Consider the following 16,724-nt stretch of genomic DNA (forward strand, 5'->3'; position numbering starts at 1 on the left):
GTCAATCAAATACGTGCACTCTCTTTTGTACAGAAGTACATAAAAATGTAACTTAAATTATACTCTGGAACATTTTGTGCTTCTATGCACCTGTATGTTCCAAGTATGATTCATAGTCAAATTCTGGGTCTGAAAGTAACAACCTCCCACTTTTTTTCTTTTTGGCACCTATCACACATTAGAGTCCCTTCAGCTTCATAAAGAAAGGACAACATACTGAGGTAACAATACATGGTACAGACTTGCTTGATGTAGTACAATATATCAGATGATTACTGAGAGATGGATGGCTCACCCTCTCGCTAGAAGGCAGAGGGAAGAAATCAGCAAAATAGCTTTTCTAGGTGTTTCCTTCTATCTTTTTGTGATTTCTTCAGTAAACATTTGAGAGTGAACCCTGACTCTGAGCATACTTCTAGCAATTTAGCATTATGAAAGTATAAGGCAGCTTGTGGACTCACAGGTGAGGGGGCTGGGAAAAAGGAAATTTAAAGGGCTTAGCTGAGAGTTGAGAGGAAATCCATATGATGTTAGGGTAATAGACATATCTGCGGTTGAATCATGGCTCTGTCATATTTACGTGACTTTGAGCAAGTTTTGTAACATCTTTGAGCCTTAGTTTAAATCTCATTCTCCTTCTATCTTTCCAGCTCTATCTCTATTTCTATCTTTACATTTCTATGTTTCATCTCTGCCTCTCTCTGACTTGTAGCATCTGCTCATTTCCATGGTGTTATAACCCTTCACTGCAGCAGACTTCAAATTACCAACGTAGCATCAGTGAATGTGGAGGTGGGATGCGATGTGCACAGCTGGCCCATGTGAGCAGACTCCAGCATTCCAGTAGGGGGATCCACTCCTTACAAGGTGCAGCACATACTGAGATATCAAAGGAGGTGTGGTTGGATCATACTAAGGAAGAGGAAGAAGAGAATTTCAGTGTCTTTGCAACAATCATGGAAAACAGAAAGTGTCTAACTCTAGAAACTGTGAGGGGAGACAGCATCTCTTGTTTTTAAGGCAATGAGAAAGTTGAATGAATATCCATCCTGGGCTCAGAACCAGGCTCATAGTGATGCAAAGTTGAGTCATTTATGAGAAGTTGAGTAAAGTCAAGGGAATCTGTGGGTTGTAGGCATTATTCCTGACTTTGTTAAGAATAGATACAATTAAATTTAATCACTTTCAGACGTGCCAGGCTCCAGGCTAGATTCTGTTAATACAAAATTGTCCCTTCTCCCAAATGCTTTATAGAGAAGGTGTAGGAGAATAGAGATATCTAGACAAATCAATGCTGGTATTATAGATGGGTTTGAAGACAGATCCCATCCCACAATGGGGTAGTAGAGTTTTCACAGTTTACCTTGGAGAGTTCAAGGCACTCTTTAAAGAGGGGCTGACCTTTCTCAATCTTAAAGAATGTGTAAGAATTTCACAGACTATCTGAAGTTGAGAGAATCTTAGCATGCAAAGGCTTGGAATAGAAAAGAGCATGGTGTGTTTGAGGACCCAGCAGTATCTCAGTGCGAATGGGATGCAGAGTGTGAGGGGTGGTTATACACAAGCATAGACAGGCAGATGGGGGTTACATCTCTCAGGCTTCCCCAGAGAGGCAGAGTGAATGAGATAGACATACAAAAGGGATTTAAGAAAAACTATCAAGAGTGTTCAGGGTACAGGTGGTTTTTGGATACATGGATAAGTCATTTAGCGGTGATTTCTGAGATTTTGATGCACCCATCACCCGAGCAGTGTACACCGTACCCAATAGGTAGTCATTTATCCCTCCCCTCTCTCCCTTTCCCCTTGAGTCCCCAAAGTGCATTATATTATTCTTATGCCTTTGCATCCTCATAGCTTAGCTCTTGCTTTTAAGTGAGAACATATAATATTTTGTTTTCTATTGCTGAGTTATTTTACTTAGAATAATGGCCCCCAGCTCTATCCAAGTTGCTGCAAAGGCCATTATTTTATTCCATTTTATGGTTGAGTAGTATTTCATGGTGTATATAAACCACATTTTCTTTATCCACCCATTGGTTGAAGAGCATTTAGGTTGGTTCCATATTTTTGAGATTGTGAATTGTGCTGCTGTAAACATGTGTGTGCATGAGTCTTTTTCAGATAATGACTTCTTTTCCTTTGGTTAGATACCCAGTAGTGGGATTGCTGAATTGAATGGCAGCTCTACTTTTAATTCGTTAAGTAATCTCCATACTGTTTTCTGCAGTGGTTGTACTAGTTTACATTCTGCCCAGCAGTGTAAATTGTTCCCTTTTTACCACATCCACATCAATGTCTGTTATTTGTTCATTTTTTAAATTATGGCCACTTTTGAAGGAGTAAGGTGGTATCTCAATGTGGTTTGGTTTTAATTTGCATTTTCCTGATAATTAGTGATATTGAGCATTTTTTGTTTCATAAGTTTCATGACTGTTTGTATATCTTATTTTGAGAATTGTCTATTCATGTCCTTTGTCCACTTTTTGATGGGATTATTTGTGTTTTTCTTACTGATTTGTTTGAGTTTCTTATAGATTCTGTATATTAGTCCTTTGATGGATGCATAGTTTGCAAGTATTTTCTCCCACTCTGTGAGTAGTCTGTTTACTCTGCTGATTATTTATTTTGTTGTGCAGAAGCTTTTTAGTTTAATTAGGTTCCATTTATTTATTTTTGGTTTTGTTGCAGTTGCTTTTGGATTCTGAGTCATGAATTATTTGCCTAAGTCAATATCTACAAAAAATATTCTCATGCTAGCGTCTATAATTTTTAGGGTTTCAGGTCTTAGATTAAAGTCTTTGTTCTATCTTGTGTTGATTTTTGTATAAGGTGAGAGATGAGAATCCAGTATCATTCTTTCACATTTGCCTTGCCAGTTTTTCCAGCACCAATTATTGAATAGAGTGTTCTTTCCCCATTTGATGTTTTTGTGTGCTTTGTATTTGGTCTTATTTCTGGCTTCTCAACTGTGTTCCGTTGATCTATGTGCCTATTTTTATACAGTACCATGCTGTTTTGGTAACTATAGCCTTGTAGTATAATCTGAAGTATAAAAGGGAATTTCTTATGGGAATTGGCTCACTTGACTATGGATGCCAAGAAGCCTCACCATCTACAGCCTGCAAGCTGGAGACCCAAAAATGCTGGTGGAGTAATTAATAATTTGAAGGCCTGAGAACCAGAGAAATCGATGGTATAGTTCTCAGCCTGAGGCCAAAGGCCTGATAATCACTGTGACCACTGGTATACGTCCCAAAGACTAAAGGTCCAAGGACCTGGAGCTTTGATGTCCAAGAGCAGGAAAAGATAAATATCCCTGCTCCAGAAGACAGAAGGAATTCACCTTTTCTCTATCTTTTATTATATAGGACCCCCAAATGAAGTGGATGATGCCTACATTGGTAAGGGCAGATCTTCTTTACTTAGTCTCCTGATTCAAATGCTAATCTCTTCCAGAAATGCCCTCACAGACACACCCAGAAACAATGTTTTACCAGCTATCTGGGTGTCCAATAACCCAGTCAAGTTGACACGTAAAATTAAGTTTTACAGGAAGCAAGTCCTTAAGGGTCCTGTGCATTCAGAACAAAGTGTTACTTTCATCATACAGAAAAGGCAATGTCTGGCTAAGTAATGCCGTCACACCACTTGTGTGAAACAAAACACTATATGGGTGGTGAAGTGATGAGCTTTGGACCGTAAATCTGATATTTGCCTGAATGGGGTGCTCTATGCAACTTTTCAAGAACCTATTTCTCAGGTTAATCACCATCCACATAGAGATCCCTCCTTAATCAGCTTATCTGAATTTCTTGAATTTATTTTTCCATAGGGCTTACAATAAAAATAGTTTCTGTTTTATAGATATGCATTTCAGTTGCAGGTGTGAAAGATACAGCACATTTGCTTTCCTGTAGGTGAATTTAATTCTGACCGTAAACATCTATTCTGCTGCGTGATGAGAAGAAATTCCACCTCAATCATATTTGGAGTTTCCTGCTACAAGAGCTCTGGACAGTTCCTGGGGTAATAGCTAGCATAGAGGATTAGGGAGATTCCTCATGTCATGCGACTTCCTTTTCCCAACCTCACTTGTCCCTTTCACATAGTAAGAGTGGTGTCTTTTTTACCACAGTAAACGCATGGAAAAATTTGGAGACATTAGGGCCCAACCTCCCCACAGGTATCATACAGTTTTTCTCCCCTCAGGTGTGACCACTACTAAGGGTTCTTCATGAGAGTGTGACTATGAGGCAGAGACTTGGTTCTCTTCCGAGGCTCCCAGAAACATGTGCCTCTTCTGCTTGTCAATCTGCTTGAAGTAAGACAAAAACAAACAAACAAATAAACAAACAGCAACAACAAACCCCATGGAAAGATAATCAGTTTTTAAACACATTTCAGTCATAATTTTTAATATTTATTGTGTTGGGGTATCTGTTCCTACTCACTAGGCGATGGAACTTGGGGGAGCGGGATCTTTTCTCTTGTTCCTGAAACAACTGGTAGAGTGCCTGTGTACAATAGGGTTTTTATAAATATGTGTTGAATAATTTCATTTATTCTAACCCACTAAATAAATTTTTACCAACTTAATTTTGCAAAATAAGTAATCTAAATATAATTTTTTGGTACTTAGCAACAACTTTACAACCAAAGAGTTGAAATAACTAAATATTCCGGCGAGTTTTGCTCATGACATCACAGGTGGTGGTTACTATAAAGCACCCGCAAGGCAAAATTAATGTATCAGGAGTTCTAGACTCAACCTTTTCCCCTCTTCACAGGATTTCAAGGTCCTTAAATCATGCATATAATTAAGTCTTTAGGTTTTCTTTTTCCCAAACAGATAGACATTTTCTTTTCCTCTTCGAGCCAACATACTACTTTGGAAAAAAAAAAAAGAAAAGAAAAAAAAGGGGAGTTGGGGGGGATACAGAAATAAAGTTAAAATCCTCCCCCTTACACTGAATTTTCCGTATAAGTGTGTGAATGATTTGATTAAAGACACTGATTTTTTTCTTCTCACAAAGAGATGGCCTTAAAATGCTATTAACTAAAAGCTATATGGGTACATCGCTAGTCAATAAAGAGTAGATTTGCCAGCAACAAACAGGAAAGCCCACACTGAGCATAAAACCAGTGAAACGGACCAGAACATGCACATGGAGATTACACTCTTAAGTTAGAAAATGTTTATATTTATTTAAACCTCAACATTTTTAAATTCAGAAAAATTACCTTTCCCTAATTTAAATGATTCAGAGAAGGCTGTTATCTTACAGGGTTGCTGATAGGATCTTGATTGTCAGCATTTCTCAGGTCCAAATAGGTATTCCTATAATAATTACACCAAATTAATTATGTTTGACCACCACTCAACAATCATCTATATTAACTCTCTCCTATGGTAATCTCTATTTTATTAGCATGTAGCTGCTATTTTCTCTTGTAGACAAAAAGTGCGTCTTAAAAAAAGGCATACACTTTGGTTTTGGAAAACTCAGTATTTCTGGCAGAAGAACTAGGGCAAATTTCCATACATCACTCAGGCTTAGCTTTCTCTGAGACAACACAGGCTCTTGGGGTAGTTATGAAGATAAATCAAATGCAGTGATTTTAAAATTATGCTGGACAGAGTCTTAAGGATTCCACATAAAGAAGGGTCTTTCAGATCTCTTGTAGACTATGGAGGGTAAGTGTTACTATGCCCTTGCCTCAGACGTCTCACCTTCACCATAATATCTCTAGCAATTTGTTGTATTAATAACATACATTGGCCTTCTTTTTGCACTGTATTTTGTTTATAGCAAGATTCTGCTTTTAACACTATTTTTGAGTATCATTAAACTGACGTGTCCAAAACATTGTATAAAAAGTAAAGGACTGTTATCACACTGTTATTTTTAATTGGGCTATGAAGTTAGGTTCTATTATTAGTAAGACATAATAAATTTTAAGTTAAAAAATTTATAAATGTAAGAGTGTTTAGTTTCTTTTGACCAGGATGCCTGAATTTTCTAGTTCATACTGTTTTTTTTTTAGTCCCCAGCCATGTGGCTCAGTACTAATTGTTGTGCTTTGATCAAATGTGATTTATGCATGTGTATGTTTCAACACTGATTTTTAAAGACTGATTAACAACATGCAGAGGCTGGGTGATCAGCCAGTAAGAGCGTTGCCTCTGCTTACATAACTGTGATCTTAAATACACACTTTAAGAAAAATAAACCTTGAAGCCAATAGTGCATTACAAGAGTAATTCTCAGTATTCAGTGTAATATAAAACTCAGCACATCTATTCATTGTCAGATTGGGATTTTATGTTTAGTTTTGCTGATGCTGTTCATTGGTTGTACCTACATATTTTACAGTTTAAATACAACACTGTGATAATCCCAAGGGTCCCAGATCTTATTTGCTTTGGAAGAGTGGAACACGCTATTTGGACACATCGATATTGACCTTAGATTCTCTGGAGGATTTTTGCCTGGATTCTGAACATTGAAAGACTAACATCATCAGTAACAAGTTATTTACTGAAAACAGGAGCTAGTTTTAATAAGAGAGAAGCATCAAACAGACTTAACGTTTTAAATGGAAAGTTTGACAATTCAGATGAACAAAAGAACCATTCTGTGGAGCACCCTGGCTTTTGAACAGGTCTTCATTTCCATATGAGGTAGATCACACTGGGACTGCAGGCGTCCATTGATCCAAAGTGTCTGATATTACATGTATATAATTAGTATAGACACAACATTAAGTACTCTGGCAGTTTATAGCTTGTTTCAGTCTCATCTTTCATTTCCTTAAATATAATCAGGGAAGATAGTTACCTCAACCAAAACAGATTGAAGGAGACATCAAACAGATGTCACTTAACTCCTATAGAAGAACACGTGATTGGAGAAACATTACATAGATGTTATAATTCAACAGCTGAACACCAGGCAAAAATGCAGTTCTTAGACTGCTAGGATTTTATTTTGCAAAGAAAGAGGGCTGCCAGGCCCAAGGAGGGGGGAACAGTGGCTCTCATTTTGAACTGAGATAAACATTTCTTGCTGAGAACAATGTACTACCTTCATAATTTTCATATGCTTAAATCATGTTGCTATATTTTACAGGGGAATTTTGTTAAATTGAAAACAAGACAGTGGTCCTCCCTTATTTATAGTTTGCTTTCTAAGGTTTCTGTTATCTGCATTCAGTGGAGATCCAGAAATATTACATCACTACTCTTGTGTTTTGGGGCCATTATTAAGTAAAACAAGCACCGTGGTACTGCAAACATTTATCTGATCACCAAGATCGCTGAGAGACTAAGGACAATCCAGTCAGGATGGAGCAGGACGGCATGAGATTTCATCATGCTGCTCAGAACAGCACACTCTCTAAAACTTAGGAGTTGGTTGTTTTTGACATTATTCACTTTCATCACAATGCTCACATCGTTCACCTCACTTTGTCTCCTCACATAGGCAGTGTATCATCTCACATCATCAAAAGAAGAAGGCTGAGTACAGTGTAACCCATTCTGAGAGAGAGAACCACACTAGCACAAGGTTTTTTTCAGTATGTCATTATAATTGTTGTATTTTATGATTATTGTTGCTAATTTATAAATTAAACTTAATCATAGGTATGTGTATATAGGAAAAAATACGATATTACATAGAATTTGGTATCATAGTATCCGAGGTTTCAGGTACCCATTGGGGATCTTTGAATGTATTCCCTCTGGTTAAGAGCGAACTACTGTAATCAATACCTTGGCTTCAAAATGCATTTTGAATCTTTTCTTTTTTCCTTTCTTACTTTTAGTTTTGGAACACAGTTTAAAGCTTCATTTCCATACCTTTCCAACAGACATTCCCTTGCACTGCTGGCTTATCTAACTATATGTTTGGTTAGAAATTCCAGGAACTAATATTGAGATGAACCAGGCATGGAGACCAAGCTGCACAATTCCAGAGATGACCTCCAGGTTGTTAGTCTACAACCCAGCCATCGTCAAGATAACATTAGACTGTGTTCCAGGTGTACCATGACTCAAGATAGCCACCAGACCAAGGCATGGAGACCTAGCACCCAGCACCGCTCCTGCATGCCTCCCACTCTAAGTTCCCCTCTATAAACACCTCTCCCCAGCCTAAAGTTTGAAATGTCTTTTAAGGGCATGAACCTGGCCATTCCCAACTCTTGGCATTTGAATAAAATAGCTTTCTCTTCATCACACCTCACTTCTTGTGTTTTCAGCCTCTGAGTGGCGAGTGGCCAGACTCACATGTGGTGACGCTACTGTATGACTACATCAAACAGACCAAAGAAGAGAATGAGGAGAGTAAAGTTAGTAGAAGTGGAAAAAGAAAAGACAGCTCTGGAAATCACAGAGCAAGGTACGAATAACCAGAGTTTTGGGAGAAGAGTGGCAGCCTTCATAAATCCAGTTCCATATTTACTTGGACGTAATTTGAGGAACAAAAAGAGCCATAGAAAACATTCTCATGTTGTGTTACTCTGACAAGTAAAAGTAAGAAACCAAATACACATACAGTGTGTACCACAGATTATAGTCTTATATCCTTACAGAAACTTTTAAGAATTAAAGAAGTGATGATTCTCATTTTCCTAATGGTAACAACAGGAAGACTGAGGTCTAACAAGTAACTTTCTCTATGGAAGCTGTGTACCAATACAAACCAGAGCCAAGCACTCCAAATCCTGCATTATTTTCACATCTTATACCAAGTTGCCTGCTGGTGTTCTGATGCCCAAGCCAGTTCTTCTTTCTCCTCTTAGATAAATCACATTCGATCCCAGTGTAAACAGTGTAAAACAATATTTTGGCAAGCTGCTATAGAAACCATAATCAGAGAAAATATTAATAACCCTGGCAGGGACTGAGTATATTCATACACTCCACCTATAACCTGAGAAAAACACTATCTCCTTTCCATGAATATTACATGCTTTGTGAGGCAGCACGTCAACAATATATCACCTTTATTGTCAACTTCGCAGTAAAATGTGATGGCGTATTATAAATGGTGCGAGACACTAGTTGGGGAGCCAGATGATGGCTTTCTTAGGTACTAGACAAAGGTCTAATGGATGATAGTTTTCCAGAATTGTATAACTTTGTTTCACTTTGCATAAATATTGATTACACAGTATACATGTGCTCCTACTGATTAGATGGACTGGGTTTCAGAAATTTTCTATAGACTAGGGGAATGCTTTTTGAAATGAGCTTTACTTGCTTCTTTATTAGCTAATAAGAAATCCCTTCTACCTTCAAAAAATCTGATAAAATTATTGCCAAACCCCCAAATTTGAAAGGGCTTTTCTTTTCTTTTCTTTTTTTTCTTTTTGTTTTTTTCGAGATGGAGTCTCACTTTGTCGTCAGGCTGGAGAGCAGTGGTGCAATCTCAGTTCACTGAAACCTCTGCCTCCTGGGTTTAAGCAATTTTCCTGCCTCAGCCTCCTGAGTAGCGGGAACTACAGGTGTGTGCCACCATGCGCAACTAACTTTTGAATTTTTAGTAGAGACGGGGTTTCACCAAGTTGGCCAGGATGGTCTTGATCTCTTGACCTCATGATCCGCCTGCCTCGGCCTCCTAAAATGCTGGGGTTATAGGCTTGAGCCACTGCACCAGGCCGGAGGGGCTCTTCTTAATCCTGTCTTCTTACTAACATGACATAATCAGATTCTAATATACTATGTATCAGGTACTATTTTCATTTCCATTTCATATTTAGAAGCCCAAGACACTGATGAGTTAGAGTTGGTTTTGCTGGATATATGTCCCTAATATTTTCACAGCAAGTACATGTCAAAAAAGGCAGAGTAAGCTTATAGTTAATTGAGTAACCAGTGGGCTTTTTTGGCATCATAATTGCCATATCTATTTATGTTAAGAAATTTAAAACCCTCAGAAGTAAAGATCTCAATTATTAAATATTATTTCCCCTTCTGCAAGAAATTTTTTTTTCCTTAATCGATTTTCTTAAGGTTTTGGTAATAATATCTCTATCCTCTCTCATTCACACAATAGTTTCCTTCCAATCTTCATGAAATTACCTGTAATTTGTCTATCACTCAGGAACACTGCAATTCACATTATCCATGGTTCTAATCTCACATTGAAAATCGAGATATTGTGTGATACAATTAGAAAGAATATGAAATAACTTCAGCCTTTTAACTCAAGTGCAACTCCTCGCTTTGAACTTAGTGAAACGATTCTCTTTGTTTTGGCTTTGGAGATGACTCATTTTGAAAAAAAAGACAAAAGAAAAAAAAGCCTAACATTGTCTCGCCTACTGCCCATAACTCACCTTAATCCTTAGTTCATAAATCAGGGTTTTCGCCTTTCTCAGCTTCTGAAAACAAATCCAAACCTTCATAAATGCATTTTCTATTGATCCAGTGGTTATGAAAACCTTTACATTTTCAGTAGGGTCTACCATTCATGCCTATCTCCCAAGATAAATCACATTTTCAAACTGAGATGAGCTAAACTGGTTCAAATACATTTTGAAATGGGATCTCCCTCCATGGAAAACAGTTTGGCTTTGAAGGGAAGATCAGTCTTGAAAAAAAGTTCTATGTTTTCCCAAGATTACTAAGTGAGATTTTGCCACGTGCATTCTCTTAGATGCACTTGGTTAGGATAGAAAAAAGTCAATCTGTTAAAATTGGAGTGAGCTCATAGAAAGTCAAAAGTTCACAGGATGAGGCAAGAGCAGATGGAGAGTTTTGCCTGGCAGGAGCAAAGTGATGGCATTGCTGAGTGACAAACTGCCTTATTAGAAGAGATTGGGGAAGGGACAGGTGAAAGGGTTTTGGATTTAAGTTGAGCAACAACAGGCAAGATAGAAACTGTCGTTTCTTTATGTGAGAAATGATGTCATGAAGTGCCATGCCCTGAAGTTGTGTACCAGAAGCTAGTGAAAGATGGGTTGAGATTGGGATAGTGACTAATTCTTGTAGGGCTATTGAGTTCTGGGTTGAGAATAAAACAGAAAGCAGTGGTAGCAGGATCCTGTAAAACACAATTTGATTCATCTCCTGATGTGTCTCTTTTTGATAGAAAAAAAAAATAGTAACACTGACCTTCAGCCATCAGCCATTTCCTTAAAGTTGCATATTTAATTACATAGCACAGTGGTTAAGAACATAGGTTCTGAATTCAGATTGCCTGGCTTTAAATTCTGGCCCCAGCATTTACTATATTATCACTTTGAGCAATTTTGTTGACATTTACCTGTCTTAGTCTCCCTTCTGTAAAATGTACCTCTCTCATTATTAGGAGAATGTATTAGTCTGTTTTCACACTGCTAGAAGAACTGCCCAAGATTGGGTAATTTATAAAGGAAAGAGGTTTAATTGACTCACAGTTCAGCATGGCGGGGGATACCTCAGGAAACTTACAATCACAGTGGAAGGCAAAGGGGAAACAAGGCACCTTCTTCACATGGTGCTAGGAAGGAGAAAAGAGCAAGAGAGAGCATGGAAAACTACCCTATAAAACCACGAGATTTTGTGAGAACTCACTCCCTATCACAAGAACGGCATGGGGGAAACTTTCCCCGTGATTCAAATACCTCCACCTGGTCTCTACCTTGCCACATAGGGATTATGGGGATTTTAATTCAAGTTGAGATTTTGGGTGGGGACACAGCCAAACCATAGCAGAGCACTAACATGAGGTAACCCATGCCCAGTGTATAACATGGTGTCTAGCACCTAGAAACTATTTTTTAAGTATTAACAATTACCATTATCTTAAAATTCATGTGAAATTTTCATTTACTTGATTATATAAACCTATTTGCTTTCATATAACAATAAATATGTAAATTATTTACTACTCAATTAAACTGTCCAGGAAGTAGCCTGATGGTTACAATGTGGCTTTCTGTGTGTATCTCTGTCATGACCCAGCCATCCTTGGTGGCATATGAATTCCAGTGTTAGGAGCACAGGAGTATGCAAGAATGCTGGTCTGTTATTTTTGTCTGCTGGGACTGTTGGAAAAAGAAGCCTAAGAACTCCATTTATTTCAGCGGGCAGTTCCCTGAGGATCATTCACTAGCTTGGTCATTTTTGTGCACTTGTCAAGTAAGAACTGACCCTCAACTTGCCAGGTGAGTTGGAATTGGATCCCACCAGCTAAAATTTGTGTCCAGCAATAGAAATGGATCTGTAATTAAACCCTTTCTTTGAGGTACCTCTGGGCCATGAACAAAGGAAAGTCAACCCCATAACGTTTTCAGGGTCATTCTTTACCCTACAAAAGGAAAATATCAAGCATTTGAAGGATGCATATGAAAGTCAAATAATTTTCTTCCCCCTTTCCCCCTACAAACTCTCAAAGGAACTAAAATTTACTCAGAGAACTCTATGATAGAAGGAATAGCGACTGTCTTGCACTGGATTTATCTCTGGTATCCAACAGAGTCCCTGACACAAATTAGGTGTTCACAATACAATTTGTTGAATGAATGATTGCATAAACATATTCTTGGCTTGGCAGAATAAACTAGGAAGCTGAGATTAGTTTTATTGTCAATAGATAATTTGAAGGAAGACAACATAAGAAATAGATAGCATGGGCCGGGCGTGGTGGCTCACACCTGTAATCCCAGCACTTTGGGAGGCCAAGGCGGGTGGATCACGAGATCAGGAGATCGAGACCATCCTGGCTAACATGGTGAAACCCCGTCTCTACTAAAAATACAAAAAATTAGCCAGGTGCAGTGGCACACGTCTGTAGTTCCCGCTACTCAGGAGGCTGAGGCAGGAGAATTGCTTGAACCCGGGAGGCGGACGTTGCAATGAGCTGGGATCATGCCACTGCACTCCATCCTGGGTGACAGAGCGAGACTCCATCTCAAAAAAAGAGAGAGAGAGAGAGAGAGAGAGAGAGAGAGAGAGAAATAGACAGCATGAGTTAAAAACAGTGTATTAGATGTATTTTGAGTCATTTATCTAATATGGTTCAGGATAAGAACAACTGTGAAGAATTCTGATTGACTGTATTTATGCCTGAGGAGGCAGTATATGGTATGAAGAACTTTCTGTAAATGAAATCTCATATTTTTTCACATGGTAGAAGGATATATGCCAAGAGTTTTGTAAAGTATCCAAAGTTACTTCTTTCCTACTTTGACATAAACCATATCAACAGAGAATCTGAAAAGTTCATCGAGGACAGGCCAAATCTCCACTCTAACTGTGACCTGCCCCTCTGCCAAAGATTGGAAATGCAAATTGTAACAGAAACTCTGTCAAAATTAAAACATTTTGGAGAATATGCTTGAGAAAATTACATTGGGTATTAATAACAAAACTAGAATCAAACAACAGGATATTTTAAATCGGAGCAGCAAAACTATTCTCACACAGACACATAGAGAATTCTGAAATAGTATTTTTTTTGGGGGGGCAGCATTGCCTTGTTCTGTACATTTTAACTATTATTAGAAGTAAAATGAATTCTTTCAGCTAAAACTTATCTATTGAAGCAATCTATGTAGGAAATACCAACCCATCTAATCAAATACCATTTTGTCAAGTTCCTGACCATCTTTTAATTTACATTCATTATTATCACTGGTGTAACCTAAACTTTCAATTTCTGGGTTTTTTTATAGGCAAAAGCTATGTCTCTCAACTTCCTTCTATTCGCCTATGGCCTTTGGGAGATAATCTACATCTTTGCATGTAAATGTGCTACAAGTGACAAAATAACAATCTAAAATAAAATGTGTCAACAATTTGAGACGCATAAATCCTTTCTAAACATAAAATTTAGTATTTTGAACTTTAAAAACAATTTGTCTTTTCATAGCTAAAACCACTTGAAACTATTGAAAATAGTTTGAACCGTTAAATTACATAGAAGGAGATTCAGACATTAAATGTTCTCTTTCTTTTTCATTTTTTGTCTTTAATAAAAGACAAAAGCTACCTTTGAAAATTTACACAAAAGTAAACTCCTCAAGCCTAACCAGTTAGCAAGATTTCCTTCAGCCAGAGACAAGAAGTGTTTTGAAATGTCCCATTATGATGATAGATTTGTTTAATTATTTAATACATTCAATGGATTTTGTTTCATACAAATGAGGCTGCTTTATTAAATATAAACATTTTATCTTCTTGATAAATGTTTCTCAGTTACTGTTATGTCAAATAGACAGATCTGTAAAGCCACAGAGATTTGGACAACACAACTAATAGGCAGAGTCAAATGAACCCATACATTTTGCTTTTAATTCTTAAAAGAAAAATTAGAATAGCCATTCTTTTCAACCATTATGGTAGTACTGTTTTCCTCATCTTTAAAGGTATTATTATTCCCAACTGTGTCATACCTCCAGGTACATTGTGCATATGACCCTGCCCCAATGTCACACTTGGTCAAATGACTTGCTTTGTCCAAGAGAATGTGAACAACCCAGGCACCAACCAAATAACTATAATTTGCTTATGTGGTTTAGTTTAGCCTTAAGAGTTTCAGCTGTTTATCATGAGGACAGCATGTCCCAGAGAGATGCTGATCCTTCACCATAGGGTATGGAATGGGAAGAAATGGGGGAGCTCATCTGAGCCCAGCTGAGTTGAACACAACTGGTGCTGATGCTCAGCCTTTCTACCATGAGTTAAATAAAAGTTTTGTTGTTGCAAGCCATGAAAAATTGCAATATTTGTTTTTATAGCAAATGATGACTAATACAAGCATGTTGAAGATGTGCTTGCATTGCTAAGTGCTAGGATACAAATTGATCCTTATCAATTTTGAAAGAATTAACATCATATAGAAAATTTTCTTCTTCTCCTTCTTTTTTTTTTTTTTTGGTGGAGTCTTGCTCTGTTGCCCAGGCAGAAGTGCAGTGGCACGCGATCTTGGCTCACTGCAACCTCTACCTCTCGGGTTCCAGCAATTCTCCTGTCTCAGCCTCCTGAGTAGCTGGGATTACAGGCGCTTGCCACCACACTCAACTAATTTTTGTATTTTTAGTAGAGATGGGGTTTCACCATGTTGGCCAGGCTGGTTTTGAACTCCTGACCTCAAGTGATTTGCCTGCCTCAGCCTCCCAAAGTGCTGGGATTATAGGTGTGAGCCACTGTGCCTGGCCAACATCATACAGAAAATTTTCTCTAAACATCTTTTAGATAATTTAAATAAATGTATAAAACATGTATATTTGGAAGTTGGAAATAAAACTTCCATGTTTCGTGGTGCCAAGAAGAAATCAATTTTTTTAAATATGCAGGAATGAATGGTAAGGTAACATTATATATCAAAACTGAGAAACACAGACAAAGGAATAATCTGATGGCAATTTCTAGTCTTAAATGTATATATTGGAAAATAAGGAGGGTAAAAAATAAATGAATCAATTGTCCAGTTTAAGAAGTTAAGAACAGCAGAATAACCAGAGTGAAAATAAAGATGAAAGCAAAAATCACTACAGAGACAAAAAGAATCCCCAGTCACAAATGTTAGTTCTGTTAAATGCTTAGTGAAAGAAACAGACTCTGGCAAAATAGATATCCCTTTAACTAAAAGGAAAGAGTAGACAAAAAACCCAGCACTGTGAATAAAAAGGTCTATCATAGCAGGTACTACAGAGTCTTTTAAAGGCAAGAAAGAATCCTGTCAAATTTACTTCCAAAAAAATTAAAAGCTTATCTTACTAAAACAAACTCAAGAAAGAGAAGTTACAAATAGTTTAGACATTAGAGGGGTCATTTAAAAATTATCCCATTCGGCTTAGACATATTAATAAGTGAGTTTGCTTAAATAGTAGAATGTGTTAAACATAAAAATTTTTTCAGAGAAAGGAAAAAGACAGAGCATTTTTTAGTTCATTTCATCTGAGTATTATATTTAGCATATTTTTATACCCAAAATTAGTGAGGTATAGCAGAAGAATGGAAAGTTTAAATTCCCATTTACTCACATTTTAGTTTGAAAAAAAAAAAAAAAAAACTAAAAATATAAGAAGCCCACACTCAACAGAGAATAAATATAAGATTTGACTTACCTTAGTAACACAAGATATTTTAACATTTAAACACCTTCACATCTGCATGGATATAGCCTAATATACAAGAGTCAATTACATATTTACACTACAGTCAAAGAGTTAAAGAATACACTTTGTAAAAATAGATCAGTTTAAACATTTACAAAAGTATAAAGTTTTTGGTTAAATATCTTTAATGAAACTTTGTTAAATACATGCAGAAATTATAAAATTGCATCAAAAGTCAGCTCAACGACTGAAATAAATAGAGATAGCTCATTTTCATGAAAAGAAAGAATTGATGTCATAAAGATATCTGTTCCCATCACTTTGCTCTGAAGATTTAATAAAATCCATATCGAAATCAAGACAGTATATTATTTATTTATTTAAGTACAAATTCATTATACCAAACAATATATTTTATTTATAAATGCTTGACACATACCAAAAATGAAATCTGAATGATATCTTTTACAATAGCATTTCAAGTAACAAATATCTAAGAATAAGTATATATAAGATTTATATACATGAAATTCAGTCTTTATAAAGAGATTTAAATATCATTACACAGATGACTATAAATCATCCTGGGAATAACTAATAATGAAAATACACCATTTTCATAGATTGAAAGAATCAACAATGTAGAGATACAGGTTTCCCTTGATTGT

The 16,724-nt window shown here is 36.9% G+C and overlaps 1 long non-coding RNA gene across 1 annotated transcript in view; it reads right to left on the reverse strand.

The window, feature by feature from the left end:
- Positions 1-2,660: 2,660 nt before the first annotated feature.
- Positions 2,661-16,724, reverse strand: part of LOC103886420 — a 40,319-nt gene continuing 26,255 nt past the window's right edge. Inside the window, exons 3-4 of the long non-coding RNA XR_004184826.1 lie at positions 5,245-5,341; positions 2,661-4,517 (exon numbers count right to left, since the gene is read on the reverse strand). This is a non-coding gene — a long non-coding RNA (uncharacterized LOC103886420). The remainder of the gene's footprint in view (positions 4,518-5,244; positions 5,342-16,724) is intronic.

This window comes from Papio anubis, chromosome 7 (genome assembly GCF_008728515.1).
Source record: "Papio anubis isolate 15944 chromosome 7, Panubis1.0, whole genome shotgun sequence".
In the NCBI taxonomy this organism is placed as follows: Eukaryota; Metazoa; Chordata; class Mammalia; order Primates; family Cercopithecidae; genus Papio; species Papio anubis.